Genomic DNA, 8,254 nt, shown 5'->3' on the forward strand with positions numbered 1-8,254 from the left:
CTGGTGTCACACTCCCGAAGACCAAATACAATTCAAAGAGAAATACTACGCACAAGAAGGCATCTCTTTAGACCACATCGAAAAAAACGAAGGCAGGCGATCGTTTGCCAAAGTGATGTTAAATTGCTTGTGGGGTAAAATGGCACAACGACCGTGTTTACCCAAGACGGAATATTTGACAGAACCTTCCCGCTACTTCCAGATGATTCACGACAAAACCAAATACATGAAACACGTGGACGTCGTTCGAGAGGATTTGTTCTTGGTCAATTACGAAGAAGATCTGGACTTTGTACAAGACGACCCTTTTGGAAATGTCATCATTGCGGCTTACGTGACAGCTCATGCTCGCTTAAAATTGTACGAAGCTTTAGAACTGTTAGAAGAACGCGTCCTCTACTTTGACACAGACAGTTGCATTTACATCCATCACCCGATTCAACAGCACCCTGACATCGAAGGAGACCGTTTAGGAGCCTGGACAGACGAGCATCCCGACGACAAGATTCTAAGTTTCGTCAGTGGTGGTCCCAAAAATTACGGCTACGAATACCGGGACAAACAAGGAGAAGTGCACACGACGTGCAAAGTGAAAGGACTGACTCTGAATCATCGTACCAGTCGAGTGGTCAACTTTGGGGTATTGAAAGAAGCCTTGCAATCGGGAGAGGATGGAGACTTTAAAGTGACCACCTATCAACCGAACAAGATTGTACGTTTACCCACTCACCACATCGTCAGTCGACCCTTGGAAAAAGTCTACCAAATTGTATACCAGAAGCGAGTGCGACTTCCCAGTCACTTCACCTTACCGTACGGTCACGTCGGTATTGGTCTGTATATAAAAAGGAACCCTAGGCAAGATCGATAGTTCATTGTTCATTGAAGTAACTTACCATGTCGTTGACGAAGAAGATTGGTTAGGAGTCAAATGTTGGACATCACCGAGACCAGGGTTTTGAGGCTTGGACACAAGAGGTGGCCCAGTATGCACGAGAGTTATTCAAGGAAAAAAGTTACTTTTCAACCTGTGTTAGTGACGGTGCCAGAAGAACCCGTCACCCAGGACAGGACTGTCGTGGACAGGCCTGAAAGACCCTTTCGGGAGGACACTTGTGTGACCTTACCCCTACTATAGAACTGGTTAGAACTTTACCCAAAACATGTTGTACAGACACTTGTGTTTATTCCACGTTCATGGTTATCATGTGCCTTTTATTCTTGTACTTAAGCCTTTGGCTTTTATGTATTTTTGTCTTTCGTATTCATGTTTGAAAAAAACATTCAATAAACGTGTTCTGAAAAAGTATATAAACTCTTGTCTTGTTTGTTTTTCGTGTCACAAGTGACATTTATCACACCATTTCTACCTCTGCTGTCTCTGCTCCCTCTTCCTCTACTGTCAAAGTCATCGACGAACACTTAGATCGTGCCAGTTGGGAGGCTTTATATCTTCGCCATCCCTTTAACATGCTCATTGCTGGACCTAGCGGTTCAGGCAAAACCGAATTCGTCAAACGTTTGATCGAACATAAACATCATTTGATCGATCGACCCCCTCAACGAATCGTGTGGTGTTACAAAGAGTGGCAATCGGCGTACAGCCTCTTGCGAGAAAGTCAAGGCGATTCCATCGTGTTTGTGGAAGGCATTCCTAAAGAAGACGATGGCATCGTCTCTGACTCCCGTCTAACCCATTTGGTCATTTTCGACGACATGTTAGGAGAAGACGAAGAAGAAATTAAACTGTGGTTCACGCGCGAAGGGCATCACCGTAATGCCAGTGTCGTTTACATCACCCAAAATTTGTTTCAACAAAGTAAAGCCCATCGCACCATCAGTCTCAATGCGCATTACGTGGTCTTGTTTAAAAGCCCTCGAGATAAATCGCAAGTGCAAGTCTTAGCCAAACAGTTAGGAACGCCTTGGTTGACTCAGGCGTACGACGATGCCACTCAAACTCCACACGCCTATTTACTCGTCGATTTGAAACCTACGACTCCCGAGGATTTGCTATTTCGTACCCACTTGTTTCACCACTGGTGCCAAGACGGAGGGCCTGTCCTGTACACGTCTCCGTCCTCGACTTCATTTCACTCCCCATAAAAAAATCTATAAAAACCTCAGACCCTTTTTCGTCTGTCTCACTCTCAGTGCGAACATGACGTCCCTTCAGTCGCATCTTCCCGTCAAATTGATTCGTGCCTTGTATGGCATCAGTCGAGAAAAAGATCCACAAACACGAGCTCGTGTCTTAGAAGCTAATCTCAAAGAAGTCTTAAGATGGTTCACGGTGACGGCACGTCAATTACTCCAAGGAATCATTCAGATTCCTCATCAAACCAAACGCTTTTTCGATCGAAACAAAGTCGCTTTGGTCCAACTGGCCGATCCCCGCATCGACACTTAAACCAAAAAACAAATCATTTTGAAACCTGGAGGGAGCGGTACTCTACGAGGGGTCATCATTCGCTCACTCTTAAGATGGGATCCTAATGCCCCCAAAGTTATCCCCAAGACAAAAGTCCAACGAAGCCCCAAGAAGAAAAAGACCAGGTCCCCAAGGAGAACTTCTCCAGTGGCAGGACCCTCCCCTGACCAGACACCACCACCACCCATGAAAAAGAAAAGAAGCCCCCAGAAAAAGAAAAGTCCACAGAAAACTAGTCGCAAGAGAGGCACTTCGGCCAGGACGCAACCTTACACTCGCAAACCACGACCTGCCACGGCGGTGACTGTGTCTCCGGCAGCTTCACGTTTGTCCACTTCTCCGTTAATGACACCCAGAACTGAAGAGTACTTGGAGACGTTGATCACACCAAGAACTTCTCCGTTGATGACCCCCAAAAGAACTTCCCCAGTGGCAGGACCTTCCAATTTAGTGGCAGTGGCTGCTGCTCACAAAGTACCTTCTCCCAAAATCAAAGTTCAAGAAAGATCGGGCATGTTACAAAGTATACTGGATTTGTCCAAGCAAGAACTGGCTCGATTTAGTCCGTTACGTACCCCTGCACGACGTGTCATGCCTGTCCTCAAACTAATACGACGTAAAGACAATCAGTGGCGACGCGTTCCAGTATAAAAAAGGCCTGTGACCAAGTCGGGTATCAGTGTTTTTTGGTGCTCCTGAAGACTCAAAGATGTCACCCTCCAGAAAACCCCAAGGAAAGAAAAGGAAAGGACTACCACCACGTTTAGCCAAACATGGGGACATGTTATCTGTCCTGTCCAAAGCTTCTCCACCCCTACGAAAAAAACTCATTCAAACAGCCTCCAAAGAGGTCATCGATACCGTGTGCGAATGTTGTTTGAACGTTTTGAAAGGCACGATCCCTTTGTCCAAACACCAGAAACAATGCTTAGGCAAACATCGTCACGTTCTTCGCCAAATGGTTCAAAAGAAAATTCCCATTCGTCAAAAAAAGAAGATGTTAGTGCAACGTGGAGGTATTTTACCTCTCTTGTTAGGCCCCATACTGAAAGGAGTCTTGGGAACCATGTTGGGAGGACTGGTGGGAGCAAGATAAAAAGGCCCTCGGAAGTCCCAAGATCTCAGAATCGACCCCTGACAACCCCATGGAAGGACGAAAACTAGCTTTAGTGCCTTACAAACGATGGATGGAATACCATCGGTGGCAAGAACAACGCACCCCGCATTTACCTCCCAATCCCCATTTGAGCGAGATGTCCCAGTTACAACACGAATTGCAGTCCTTGATGGATCGCCAAGATTTGTCCGAAACAGAAAAATCGCAAAAGTACGGTCAACGACTGCAACTCTTTCACCAGAAAGCTTTAGACGAAACAGCTCTACCCACTCTGAAAGATTTTAAGACCTTGATGAAAAGTCCAGCACCATCACCAGTACCAGTACCAGTGCCACCAGTACCAGTGACCAAGACAGAAAAAGGAGAAGAAGAAGAGGAAGGGTTTCAAACTCCACCAGAAAAAGTACGCAAGTTAACAACACCACCTACCTCCAGAATTGGATGGATTAAAAAGATGATGGCCACCCCTTCTTCATCACAAGAGAAAAAGAAAGTGAAGACAGAAGTGAAGACAGAAGTGAAACAAGAACCGATATCCCCCGCTCAGACATCCTCCTCCTCTTCGACACCTATTGCCGGCCGCACACGCAAAGCATTGCAATCCAAGAAAATACCCCAAGAGAAAAAGAGTAGCATCCTCCAAGAGTGGGTGTCTTATTAACACACCAACCAACACAAAAAAATGGAAAAAGTCTTAGCCAGCATTTACTACGATCCCTCCCATCCTGCAGGTTACGCAGGAGTTCAAAAATTGTATCGTGCTGCCAAAACTCGACTGAAAAGTCTCCGTTTACCTCAAGTGCAACGATGGTTACAAGAACAAGCTACCTACACTTTACACAAACCCATTCGACACAAGTTTGCCAGAAGTCGCACCCGAGTGGAAGGCATCGATCATCAATGGCAAGCCGATTTAGCCGATGTCTCTCATTTGGCCAGCTACAATCGTGGCTACAAATATTTGTTTTGTGTCATCGACGTCTTTTCCAAATTTGCTTGGGTCGTACCCTTGACTTACAAATCGAGCAGCGAGTTAGTGCGAGCCCTGCAACGGGTGTTGAAACAAAGCGGTCGTCACCCTCTTCGATAGCAAACGGACAAAGGCACCGAATTTCTGAACCAAGCTTTCCAAAAAGAATTAAAGAAACGTGACATTCATTTTTTTACCACCGAGAATCCCGAAACCAAAGCCAGCATCGTGGAACGTTTTCAACGCACTTTGAAAGAACGCATGTGGAAATATTTTACGCATCACCACACTCTGAAGTACATCGACATCTTACCGCACCTGGTGCAAGCGTACAACCAATCTTACCATCGAAGCATCGGACGTGCCCCGCAAGGCGTGACTCCCGAGAACGAAGTGTTGGTGTTTGAGCGCCTGTTTGGTACGTCCCCGACGAGGGCTGTCCCCAAGAAAAGTGGAGAGTTGGCCGTAGGAGATTGGGTGCGCATTGGCAAAACCAAACGCACTTTCGACAAAGGTTACTTACCTAACTGGACGACCGAATTGTTTCGCGTCACTGGACGAGTGCATGGCCGTCATCCTGCCGTCTATAAATTGGAAGACATGAACGGAGAAGTGCTCAAAGGAACGTTTTATTTGCCCGAGTTACAACGTGTCACCAAAAAAGAAGACGACGTGTACGACATCGAAAGCATTCTCGAACGCAGAACCCGTAAAGTGGGCAAACGACGTGTCAAAGAAGTCAAAGTACGTTGGAAAGGATATCCACCCAGTTTTGATTCTTGGATCGACGCTTCGCAAGTCATCGACTATAAAAAGAAGTGACCATCATGCCCTTTCACACAGCAGACGCAGCTACGTCGACCACTCCTCCTTCACCTAGTTCTTCTGTGCAAGATTTACAAAAACAACCCTTGTGGGTGTGGTGTGGAGAACGTGTGCCTAAAACGCAAATCGTCTTTTTCTGCCAAATCTTCGTGGTGTATTGTGTCATCGGGGCAGCCATCGCCAATTTGAGTTTGCAACAAGGAGACAAACAATTGTGGACCATTTTATTGAGCAGTTGCATCGGTTACCTGCTTCCTAATCCCTCCATGAAATTCACCTCGAACGGGAACCCCGGGAACCTTGTGTCCAGTGCCAGTGCCAGTCACCACTTCAATCACAACCAGAACCCCATTTTAGACGGAGACACGCCTCTGACGTCCAGTAACCCCTCGGACAGCCACAGAACTCTGGAATTATGAGTCACGAAAACCAATTTTACTTAACCTTACCCAGTGACAGTTCCATGGAGGTGTTTCCCAAGAACACGTTGTGCTGTTACACGGCCAAATTACCTCAAGCCATCCAGTTAGATCACGAAGCCCATTGGGAAGTGGCTTTAGTAGAAATGATTCACCCGACCCAAGTCCTCAATGTCCTTCCCAATCAAAATTTTTTTGATGTGGAAGTTCATGACGAGCAAATGCAACAGTGGATGGATAGCAATGTCAAATATGACAAGAAAACCCGTACACAAAAGTACACCACCTATCACTTGTTCATTCCCCCAGGCTATTATTTTAGTGGTCAACATTTGGTCAGCACCATAACCTCCAGGTTTAATGTCGTGTTTCTGAAAGCTTTGGAGCATGTCAACAAAAATGTCACCATGGAGTACCACAAAGCAGCTCGTCGCTTCTTGATGAAATTTGAACGGAGTAAAATCCTGTCCATTTTATTTTGTCCTGAATTGTTTGACATGTTGGGCGGAGTCATGGACATGAGAAAGACCATGATCAAGAAAAACGAATTACCCATCGTTTACGACAACGAGTCTTTTAGCAAGTTATTTCGTGCCCCGGTAGAACTGAACCAAGGACTGAATTTGATGTTCGTGTATTCCGATGTGGTGGAGTACAACGTGGTGGGACACACCTCCGTACCGTTACTGCGTATCATTCCTTTCAAAGTGGATTCTGCCACGAACACTGACGAGGAAGGTGGAAACACTTACCACGTCCACCGCGAATTTGTCCATCCTCACTATTTGCCTGTCAGTAAGTCGTATTTGGACACGGTCAACATTGCTATAAAAGGAGATCTGGGACAAAATATTCCATTCACCAAAGGAAAAGTCACGGTGAAACTCCATTTTCGAAAACGGTTCTCTCACGACTCTTAAGTCATGTATCCAGTGTACCGAGGGGTTTCTCGACAGCGAGGACACGGCTTAGGAGATATGTTAAAATCGGCCTTTCGTTCGGTGGCCCCGGTGTTGAAACCGATGGTGACACGCGGATTGCACGCCTTGAAAGATGCGGCACTGACGCAAGGCAAAGAATTTCTCTAAAATGTCATCATCGACAAACAAAATCCTAAAGAAGCCTTCATGAGGGCAGGCAAAAATGTCTTGCTGCAAACGGGCAAAGACATTTTAGGCCAACGAGAAACACCTATAAATGCCCTGCACGCTACCGAGTCAGGCATTCAGCAAGGACAAGGCAGAAAGAGACGACGAAGAAAACACCCTTTCACCAGACTTCAAGCGAGAAAGGCCAAGAAAAGAAGAACCGTTCGAGACTTAGACGTTTTCGATTATTGAGAAAAGAGACAAAAAAAATGATGCACCGAGAATCTTGCGCTTGTTCCAAGACGGAACTGGATCTGTTTGCCATGCCCCCCACGATGATGACGATGCAAGAATCCCAGTGGGTGGAATTTCACCCCGTCTCCTCACTGACCGATTCCGCTCCCATCGAGTTTGAAATCAAAGGACAGCCCGAAGATTACATCGATCTGAATAGCAGTTACTTGTACCTGAAAGTCAAAATTCTAGATAAGACTGGAGGTGCTATAGACGATGAAGCAGTAGCTCCCGTCAACAATTTCATGCATTCCTTGTTCAGTGGAGTGGACTTGTATTTGAATAACAAACTGGTCAGTAGCAGCATGGATACTTACCCTTATCGTGCCTACCTGGAAAATCTCTTGACGTACGGAATAGATGCCAAGAACACTCATCTCAATGCCTGTGTGGTATGGGAAGCTGACGAACCTACCAAGTTTGAAATATTGGAAACTGATGAAAAGAAAGACAACAGTGATGGATTTGTAGAACGAAGAAAGAGAATCACGGGAGCCGACACAAGTTTAGAACTGATGGATCGTTTGCATTTGGACATGTGGTTGCAAGAAAAGTATTTGCTGAACGGGGTGGATGTCCGCCTGAGACTGAATCGTAGCAGTGCCGCTTTCCATTTGATGGTTGATAGTGACGGTTACAAAACCAAAATCCTAGAAGCCAGACTCTACGTACACCGTGTGGAAGTGTTACCTAAAGTGGGAAACGACATCAGTCAGACGTTGAGCAGAACGACCGCCAAGTATCCCATACGACGCGTGGAAGTGAAAACCTTCACCATTCCCAAGGGACAGCGATCCATGATCGAAGATCATCTGTTCCAAGGACAGTTACCCAAACGTTTGATCGTTGGTATCGTCGAGAATACAGCCTTCAACGGAGCTGCCGAAAAAAATCCTTTCTACTTTCAACACTTTGGCGTGTCCAAAATCGAAGTCAGTCGCGATGGCAAGACCTTGTGTACCCGACCTTTCGAACCTGACTTTAAAAAGAAGAATTACTTGAGATCGTACTTGTCCTTGTACGAAGCCACCGGACAGTTAGGAACCAATACCAGTCACGGTATTACGTACGAGGATTATGCGGGAGGCTACGCTTTGTGGGCTTTCGATT

The sequence above is a fragment of the Sinohyriopsis cumingii genome, chromosome 5 (assembly GCF_028554795.1).
Source record: "Sinohyriopsis cumingii isolate HCF-2022 chromosome 5, ASM2855479v2, whole genome shotgun sequence".
In the NCBI taxonomy this organism is placed as follows: Eukaryota; Metazoa; Mollusca; class Bivalvia; order Unionida; family Unionidae; genus Sinohyriopsis; species Sinohyriopsis cumingii.